We start from the raw sequence: 10,976 nt of genomic DNA, 5'->3' as shown, positions 1-10,976 counted from the left end.
GTCATGCTTAAATTCTTAATCTTACATGTTAACCACTATCAAATCAGATTTGACGTTTTCTTCGTCAGACCTTGCTTCCCGCCTAATCTAAATTGTGAATAACTTCAACCACTTAACATTTCTCGCAAATAACTTTATCGCATGATTATATTTTTACTATAAGAAATCTTCCACGCTAACTAACTAATTTTTACTTGCATAAAACTCTTATCGCAAACTTAAACTTCAAATCTTCCTCGCAAACTTTTTCTCCGTGAAACACTTGGTTCTTCTCGCAAAGACCACCCAAAACTCCTAGTCTAACATTCAAAACTTTCACTTCTTAACTTACCTGAAAACTTTTTCTCTTCTTATCGTATAACTTTTTTTCGTGAACTACCCACTTAATCGCAAAAACATATACTTAACCATAAAAGATTTTATCGCTTAATCGTTTTTGTAGATTTTTTCTTTTAATTTTTCTTTATTTCTTTTTTCCTTTTTTATTATTTATTTATTTATTCATCTTCGTTGTCTATCGTTTCTATTTTCTCTTTTTATTTATTTTAACTTATTCTCCTTACATGCATAATAATTATTATCGTGTAGTATTAAATATATGAATATTTTTTAAAAAATTTGCAATGTTACCGAAGTATTTTATATCAATTTTTTTTCTCATATCATATTTATCTTTACATTTTATCATTCTAAAAGAAATCCGACGATGAAATTAGAAATATCTAGGAGTCCATTATTTCTAAATTTTTGAAGTGAGTGAATCGGTTCTTTGGGAGTCCAAGATCGATTTCCAATATTTTTTTAGAAAATAAAATCTTATTTTACTTACTTAATTCGTCATGTGATAATATTATATTCCATTTGTGCATTATTTTCTATTGACCCTAAATTTGAAGTCTTTCTTAAATTTTCTTTTTTAACCGTTTATAAATTTTTACTTTAAAACTATCTTTCTTAGTTTTTTTTATAAAAAATATCTATATTTCATAAGTTTTCCTAATCAACTTTTTTTTAATAATTGATTTCTATTTCATTAAAAAATCATAAGATGGAATCTAGAACTTTTTGAGAGTCCGTTATTTCTAGATTTTTGAGGTGAGGGATTGATATCTTGGATGTCCAAGATTTGATCCCAAGAAAAAATGAATTTAATCAACTTTTTTTAAAAAATTATTCGAAGACTATCCTATGATATATTTTGAGAAATCGTAACAATTTCTCATTTTCTTGAGGTGGGGAATTTTTCGCTAATATAGTCTAATTAATGGAATATTATTTCACTTAATTTTATGAAATCATTGCTTCAAATATCGAAGTAATGAGGGGTGAAATAATACATTAGTTTTAAAATAAATAAAAAAATATTTTCAATTCAAGATTTAAAATTTGGCCACCGTTTTTCTAAATGAGTGTTGTGGGGTGCTAATACATTCCCCACACACAAATAACTCTCGAACTCAACTCTATTTTTTGCAGACCATTTTTTTAAAACAAAATTGTTTACTTTATTTTGGTATCCAATCACACCGTAAAAAAATTGGTGGTGACTCCTATTTTGTTTTTAAAATAACTCTTTTGAGGACGTCGAACGCTCCACGTCGTTTCAGGCACGTGGCGACAGCCGCTATCAAGTACCCTTTCTCGCCCACACAATCTCTTTAGAGGTTGTTCTTCTCCTCTTGGCTACCCAACAAAACCTCTAAACACCTCATTTTGACACTTAACCAAAATTTCAAACTTTCCTTTATCTTAAACACATTTTCTTAGTTTTACCCAGTCTTAGCAAATTCCCATGGTCTTAGAAAGTTTGGAGTTTCACATATGTCATATGAGGATTAGGTTTTACTTTCTCTTTACGTTTTCCGTATTTGACTTTAAGTATTTTATTTAAACTTGTTAATTATTTCATTATTACTTTCTTTAAAATTTAGATAGGACGCGAACTAGGATTATGTTTATATAGCATTTTTGTTGCTTTATAAAATCATGATTTATGAAAGTATGTTTGAAATCATTTATAAAAAATTTAGTTGTTTTTCTTCTTTTCTTTTAAAAGAAAAAATTGTTATTTATTTTACTAGTAATGACCCCAACTTAGTATATGGAGTTGGGTTCGTTACAACTCAAATCTTCTAATTAATTAAATATTCATCCGAACAACTATTTAATTAATTTCAATTTTCACAAAACCAAATATTTCTCATTCAATTAAAATCAAAATAACACCTAATAACTTGTAACATCCTCAGTTTAGAAGGGAAATATGAATGAACCGGTATTATATTTGAATGAGAGGGATCATGAGAACATGAAATGAGAATGTGAAAGTAATGTTAAGAAAGACTTACAAGAATTAAAATTTACTACCTAATAACTTGTAACATCCTTTAGGACATGTAAGGATGATGTTGTCTGGTCGTAGGGGATGCAGAAAAATATCGATGATTCGAATTCTGAATCCTAAACTTGAGGCGTTACATAACTCAAACATAATAAACAAAAACTAAGATAACTAAAATAAAAACTACCTTAAGTTTAGGACGTTACAATTTAAAACATACATCTAAAATGATATAACTAACAATATTTGCATACCCATATGATATTTAAAGCCAAGATATATTTGATTTTCATTGTATTTTCTAAGGTTTAAACATGAAATTCTTTGGCTTGCAAGTTCCATCCATCACTATTGAACTAGTCACTACGAGAAACAATGACTATTGAAAGTCACTAACAACACTTTTCGACAACTTAACTTTCATGGTAGCATTTTGTTCAAAATACTCCTACATTGGTTATATATAGAGAGAGGTTATAAATATAACAAAACACCAAAATATTTATGGACCGGGTAAGAAAATAGAAAAGCTCATGAAGCAGGTGGAAATTTTTAAAAAATTTCAGATTTTCTCTTCATATTAAGGATGATTCATCACTTCTTTTTCTTCTTCTCCTTTGCGATTCATTCATATTCTCTTCCAGATTTCTTCAGATCCTATTCAATATTTTTTTTCTTCTATTTTTATTCATCTTCTTTTTATCTTTCTTTCTTTATTCATCTTCTCTTTCTTTCTTACAGCTCATCTTCTAGAATATCAGGATTGTTTAAATATTACTTTGATATGATCTAAACAATTGTTTACCTAGTCAACGTGATAATTTAGTAGTGTACGTATCATTTTTCATTGTTAAAAAGAACTATATGATCGTCGTGTAACATTTTCTACGCAATCGTGTATCATTTTCTACATAATCGCATATCATGATTGTTTAGAAGAAGAACTACACGAAGCATTTTTGCCAATGTTCAAAAGAACTACACGATTGTTTACATTTCCTACATGATTGCATATCATCACTGTTTAGAAGAAGAATTGCACGAAACATTTTTTTTCATATTTAAAAAGAATAACTACTTGATCGTATATCATTTTCTACACAATCTTGTAGTATTACCTACACGATAATTTATTATGATCATTTAGAAGAAGATTTATGCGCACGCTTGTGGCCGATGTCGATACTACCTACACGTTCGTGTATCATAATTGTGTATCATAATCATTTAGAAGAAGAATTACACGCGTACGTGTAACTTGCACGTTTGTGTATCATTTTTTACACGATCGCGTATAAGAGTTGTTTAGAAGAAGAATTATCTGCGTGCGTGTGGTCGATTAATCGTGTGTTGACTGGACCTGTGGATCTGTGGGCTTTTTCTGTTTTTAAAATTTTTCTATACAATGTAAATATTTTGTCAGTTTGTTGATCTATTTTTGAAAAAACCCCGATACATATTTATTTATTTATTTTTCTTACAAATTTTAGAACCTACAACTTAATGCTCAAAATTATTCAAGAAGATCTAAACATCCATAAAATTATTGCACACATAAAAAATATTTGTAAATGAAATTATACATACAGCTTGACCTTTAACGATGTTAAATTGTTCTAAGCACAAAAGAAATTTAATATCACATATGTGATCAAATTTAATATGACATGTGTGATCAAATTTGCAAACATATGTGGCCACCATACATTACATATATGGTAAATGAAAATACTTACCTTTTCAAATACCTCAAACATATATGTAGATAATTTTGGTGGGTCTCTAGTATTCTTGATATTTTAGTGAATTGGCTTAAAACTTCACAAAATCTCCAAACAAAGTGGTAGAGAATATTAACAATATCAATGAAGAAAAACAAATGAGAAAAGTATAAAAAAGAGAAAGTAAACTCAATTGTATTTTTGCAAGTAATCTCTACGACATCTATTTATAAGATTGTGAGAATAATGGTTTCAAAACCAAACATAAAAAGCAGACAAAAAAGTTATAGAGATTGATGGAGAGGTTAGTGGATGATAATTTGTAACTTAGAGATTATCATCATCTAATAATATTCAACTATAACTTCTAATACTTATAATAGAAATGAATTAGTCTCCAAATTAAATATATATATGGAAATTACTTGGTTTTAAAATATTTAAGGTTAAGTATTAAGAGAGTGTTTGAATTAACATTCTAAACTATTGGAGTGTTTGGGACAATGAGAGAAATAAACTTGTTCGTTGTCGTTTGGATTTTAAATTTTCAATTATGTTTAGGCGACGAGCCATCTTCTTCTACGCGATGAATGATTTAATAACAATGCACGATATTCTTAGAGTCTATCTCTTATGTATAATGAATGAATACGATACTTGAGTACAAATTTTCCTACCTTAAATCCAAGTATAAACTTAAATGAGATTTTTTGGCGAAGCTAGGGTCAAACACATGCATTGAACGCTTGAATGATCTTTCGAGATGAATATATAATTTTTTTCACAATACGTTATCTATGTATGGTCTACCTATTAATTGCAAACTATTGATAGTTTATGGAAGGATTATGAAAGTGTGTGGATGAAATGTTTTAGACGATCACTTTAAAACCAGTTGAGGGTGAAAAATGAAGAAAAGAAGTAGTTAATCAAACAAGCTTTTAGTAATTACCCGAGTATTCTTGCATAAATTTAAAAGATACACATACGTTGAAAATTGTCAAGCTTCCTGTCCTAAAGTTTGAACACTTGCTATGAGTTATGAGTCCAAGTAATTAAATATATGATTGTTGGAATTTTTTATGATTATTACCTTGAAGATACTAATATTTGTTGAATTACAACAACAATAAATTTATCAAAAAAAATGGAGATAGTCAATGGTAAAAGAAAACAAATATGTAAGTATAAGTAGAAACATTTTCGAGTTTATTTAATTATTTATATTCCACATATTACGTCAAACCAGACGTACTTATTTAAGGCATTTCAAACACATAAAATTTTAAACCATAATATTATCATTGAAGATCACAACTTCTTCATCAACGAACATCTGGCTGTCATACAGAAGGTCACTGTCCTCTCTGACATGGAATGGAGGAGGAGGAGGTGGAGGAGGAGGACCAACAGGAATCCACTTAGCCTCTAACCATTTAAAAAACATACAAAACAATATAAATTAATGACAACTTTTAGCAAAAATTGAAATAATAATATATAGGAAAAAAAACACAACAGAGAAATAAGTAGTTCTGTACATACGTGCGTTTCCCATATTTGGAATCTCTTTCTATTTCTTTAAGAAGGAATGCGAGATGTGTATGTGATGGTTCCTGAGTATATAGCAATATTTATAGCTGATTTTTGTTTACGAATAATATACAGGATCTCATATTTAAATATATTTCATATTTATTCTTGTTTATTTTAGATTAGAAGATGAAGATGAAGATGAAGATGAAGATAAAGATACAACAAAATATTGTAAATGTCAATAAGTAGGATATTATTATAATAAATAAAAGATACAATTGTAACAATAGATTATTATCTGTAAACAACTTAAAGAAAGAAGTAAGACAGACATGCTAATAGAAGCATGGCCCAATAAAGTTTATGTTACAATTAATTATTTCACTTCGATTGTCTTAATCAGATTCTTTTGTATCGTTTAATTAAAATATTTAGATACCTTATGTTTATTTTTTTGAAAAGAAATATTATCTTTTAATTGTCTAATGTGTTTATTCTTTTTCTCTCTCTCAAAAAGAATAATGGTATAGCTAAACCTTTTATATAATATTAAAAGATGAAATCTTTCAACCCTGTTTAATAGAATATGAATAATATAAGAGTTACAAAAGAGATTTATTGTCGCCAGCAAGCCTCTTTATCAAAAGAAATTTATAATACCAAAACTTACTACTACTGCCTTCAAGACGTAGCAATGGTGGCAAGACCCGATCAATCCGCATTTAGTTTTTGTTAAGTCAATTTTCTAGTTATTGCTCGATAAATGAGGAATTTTTCGATGGATAAAGAGAGGTAAAGTGTGAAGAAAATAAAGTGCAACGAGTATGTAAACGTAACTTAGGATAGGAGTGATTTAGTTTTTTTTTAGAGAAAGTGGGATTCTTATACAATTTCATCAACTTTAGTTAATTAGACATGCAATTGATTCATTCGTGTATACCGACTTGCTTAACACGATCTAGTTAGCCTCTACGAAGACAAACACTAACTAGAAACGAACCAAGAAAAGTTCCTTGTGTGATTAATTATATTAGTGGATTTCCATAACCTAATCAATCAAATTTCTTGAACTATGTTAAAACATGCATAACCATTTGGTATTTGGTTGACGACTATAAGGAGGTGTGAGCTAAACATCAAATAGCAGAGACATATACATTCAAGAGGAGGGCGTCAATTCATTCAAGAAGATATATCTGAATATGCATTAGCTCAAAAAAGATATAAAATCATAAACATACATCCATTAGACAGAAAATTTCAAGAAACTACAATGTCTTGCTCCAAAAAACTAAAAATAAAAGTTAGCTCATCATCTAATAGACAAGAGCTGGAAGAGGAAAGCTCCAATCCATGAGCTACAAACTAAAATCTAATCCTAAGATAGTAGAAAAGATGAGGAAAAAGAAGAAATTTGGCTCCATTCCTCAGCCTCCATCAATCCCACATCCTCAAACCCTAAAAGAGAGAAGAAAGTATTTATGAATTAAGGTAGAGTGCAGCTGCGTGCCTCACCATTTGTCCTTTAGTCAATGCTTGTAGCATCGCTAGAGACATTTTGTGTCCTTTGATCCTTTTGAAGCTTTGGTGCTCGATCTGACTCCCAACAGCTCCAAATGAACCCCGAAAGGCACGAAACTCTTGGATGAGTATGATTTACTAGATAATCCTACAAAATATGCAATTAATCACATTATACTTTACAAGAAAAGGGGATTACAGACATAAATATAGCTCTTTATGAGAGATATCGATCAAAGAGACATTTGTGAACACCTTGATAAAATTTTTTGTTTTAGGAAGAATTGCATAAACTACACTTAAAATTACAATTTCAACACAGGTGGAAATGGAACGACCTATATTAACTTGGGAAATTGCCAAAAATAGGCAAATTTTGGAGGGGCTGATGACTTTTTAGTAATGAGTTTGAAAAAAAGTTGACTTTTAGGACAATTTGTTAGTGTGATAACTCAATTTTTTCCTTAATGAAATTTGCTTCTCCTTAACCTGAAACACAATGTTAAAAAAAAAATGAACCCTTCTCCTTCCCGTTCACAATGTTAAAAAAAAACGAACCTGAAACACCATTCGATATTCAATTCTTGGTCTCCTTCCCGCGAACCCTTCTCCTTTAACACGTCTGCAACGTCAACCGTTTGGCAACGATAACGGTGCATGTGCAACGTTGCCAGTAGTGAGACATGCTTCCTCCTTGCCAGCTAAACATTTTCACGTCGCTAATTATTTTAACGTGATAGTACTTAGACTCACACACTTCTCTTCGCATCATCTTTTGCCCAATCGTATCCTTCCCCGTAGAAGGCTTCTTTCTTATACTTAGTAAAAAAATAACCTTCCTCAGTTGAGTTCTGCTTCAACAGGATTCCCATTTTTAAGCAAGATCTCATATTTAGTTTAATTAATAACATCTTTATTATTTACACATTGGTCAATTTAACCAGAACATTTATAATCATTTTAAAATATAAATATCAAAATGTTCAAAACAATTTTAGTTGTCTCATAAAAATAAAAATTCAAATTTTATGATTACTTTTATTAATCAAATGTAGATTTATAAAAAAAATTATAAAATTTCATTAATTGAATTTAGTAAATTATAGGTTGAAAAATCCGATCTTTTTAAATGAATTAAAGTGACCAAAAATTTATGAAATTTTATTTAAAACCTAAGTAAAATCAAAATATAAATTAATAAACAATAAACCAAATAAAATTAAAATTATAGTTAAGTCTCTATTTCAAAATTTACTTAAAAAAAAGAAGGGATGTTTTAGAATAAAGTGATAAAATATTTACACGTTATAGAACAATTTCGAAAATCGAAAAAGATCACAAGCCCACAATGAAAAATACAAAAAATGTCCCGTGATTAATTGACATCCAACGCGTCTAATATATTTAAGAAACTCACAGCTAATATATTTGAAAAACTATCATTTATATTTGGCTATTCTAGACAATTTTCAAATCTAAACAATTTTTGTACATATTGTTTAGATTTGGCAAACGATCATTTAGATTTGATCGTTTAAATTTGGGTAGTCGAATCTCAACTATTTCTTTTCAAGATTCTTTGGTACACAATCGTTTAGATTTGACATAGGATTGTTTAGATTTGATCATTTAAATTTTGGTAACCAAATCTCAATGATTTTTTGAAGTTTCCTTGGTACATGCGATCGTTTATATTTGGAAAACGATTATTTAGAATTGGAAAACGATCGTTTAAATTTGACTATTTTTTTTACACTATCATTTACATTTAGCAACCCAATATCCCAACGAATTTTTTTCACGATCTTAAACAACTAAATAACAGTTTGAAAAAAATTAAAAGAAATTGCAGAAGGAGAGAAAAAGACAATGGAAAGAAAAGAAAAACAACCAAATAACAGTTTGAAAAAAAAATTGTAGAAGAGAAAAAGCTGATAGAAAGAAAAGAAAAATTGCAGAAAAAAGAATATGGAAATGAATGACAAACGAAAATATTTTTAAAAAATGCAGAAGAAGAGAAAAAGACAAAGAAAATAAAAAATTGTAGAGGAGAAAAATAAAAAAATCTTAATAGAGAAAAGAAGAAAGACGATGATAAGAAATATCAAACCTGAAATTTTTAAAAAATTGGTAAATTTCATTGGTTTTTTCATTTTGTGACACGGGCCGTAAATATTTTTCTATTTTTTCTATTTATGAAAATTAACCAAAAAAGAAAGAAAAATAAATATTGTTTTAAATTTGGAGCATTTTCAAAATGTTAGACATTGGTATTTACAAAATATAGAAAACTTTCAAATTTTATCAATGATAGACTTTTATTAGTGTCTATTACTGCATATAATAGATATTAACAGACTTTTATTAATGTCTATCGTTGATAGAATCTGATAATTTCTTATATTTTGTAAATATTTACAGAGGTTTTGTCATTTTCAATTATTTCCCTTTAAATTTTTTAGTTTATTTAAATTTAAGTACATTAAAATTATTAAGAGGAGACCATTTAGACTAATTTAAAATCTAATTAATGGTTAAATAAAAAAAATATTTCACAAAATCAAGTTTTAAAAGTATGCACTTTATTCCTAGGCTTTCTAAGTCTGCACTCCAAACACGGTTTTCTTAAGCTCAAACAACCTAAACCTGTACACCGAACACTCTAAACACAGCTTTTACATTTCTAAGCTACCTAAACTGTCCAACCTAACTCTCAATCTTAATAGTCATATGCTTACGATTCTAAACTTGCGTAACAAACGCACGAGAGGGCTCAACGACATTTTAAATGTATTTCAAATTTTGTTTGGGCTTGTGTGTTTTTTTCCTTTCTATCCATATCAATTCCCCTTTGCTATATATTCATAGAAACAAGAGATAACTGTCAGATTGACAAAAAATTGGATAACAAACTGAAAAATAGCAAATTTTAAAAATATTAAAATTTATAGCAAAACTGTGGTTGTAAACTTCTTTTTTACTTTTTTTTAACCAATTATACCCCTTTGTATACGAAAATTCTTTTTCATCAGATACGGTGTATTTGTATAGGTAAAAAAATGATATAAAATATCACATATTCACAAATACAGTGTATTTGCAAAAACCATCAATTTTGAAAAATATTAAATAATTTTTTATTTTCAGACTATATAAGATTAGACCATCATCCCTTAGATTTATGCCTTCAATTTATACCGAATTTTTAGATTTTTAGGTTTCAAATCAATTAATTAACAATTTATTTCTATAATTCATAATATATATAGTAATGACTATTTGAATTCAATTTTTTTGTCACCTCTAAAATAATGGTTAATATAATTTCATCATTTTCCATTTCATCCGGTTTCTTTTAATATTTATTAATATTTTATTATATAATACATAATACATATTTTTCATATTTCTAATAACAATTTAAAGTTAGATTTTATAACATCCAATAAAATCGTCAACTTGAATTCTTTTAAACGATCATATTCCTAAAATAATGACAAATTTAAATCCAACGTTTTTTTACTATTTATATTTCAAAATATTTATAAAAAAAATTGAATTTAAATACCTCCAAAATACTTATGCTTAATAAGCATTTGAATTTAAAATTTTATCATTCCCTAAACTTGTGCTAATTACGATTATCCACTTATTTTATTAAAAATTATATCATCTCCTAAAATCATGTTATTTGATTGATATCCATAAAATAATAAACATAAATTCAACATTTTTGGATTATTTATATTTCAAAATATTTATAAAAATTTTGAATTTAAATACCTCCAAAATACGTATGGCTAATAACAAATTAAATTTAAAATTTTATCTTTCCCTAAAATTGTGTTAATTGGTTG

The 10,976-nt window shown here is 27.9% G+C and overlaps 1 long non-coding RNA gene across 1 annotated transcript; it reads right to left on the bottom strand.

Moving 5' to 3' along the window:
• Nucleotides 1-5,244: 5,244 nt before the first annotated feature.
• On the bottom strand, nucleotides 5,245-5,701 carry LOC116401738. Its single transcript, XR_004214079.1, has 2 exons — nucleotides 5,608-5,701; nucleotides 5,245-5,490 (listed from the first exon to the last, which is right to left on the bottom strand). It is a non-coding gene; the product is annotated as an uncharacterized LOC116401738 (long non-coding RNA).
• Between the last annotated feature and the right edge of the window lie 5,275 nt (nucleotides 5,702-10,976).

This window comes from Cucumis sativus, chromosome 1 (genome assembly GCF_000004075.3).
Source record: "Cucumis sativus cultivar 9930 chromosome 1, Cucumber_9930_V3, whole genome shotgun sequence".
NCBI classification, from domain to species: Eukaryota; Viridiplantae; Streptophyta; class Magnoliopsida; order Cucurbitales; family Cucurbitaceae; genus Cucumis; species Cucumis sativus.
Note: the sequence above shows the minus strand (reverse complement) of the source record. Positions and strands in the feature narration are given on the sequence as shown.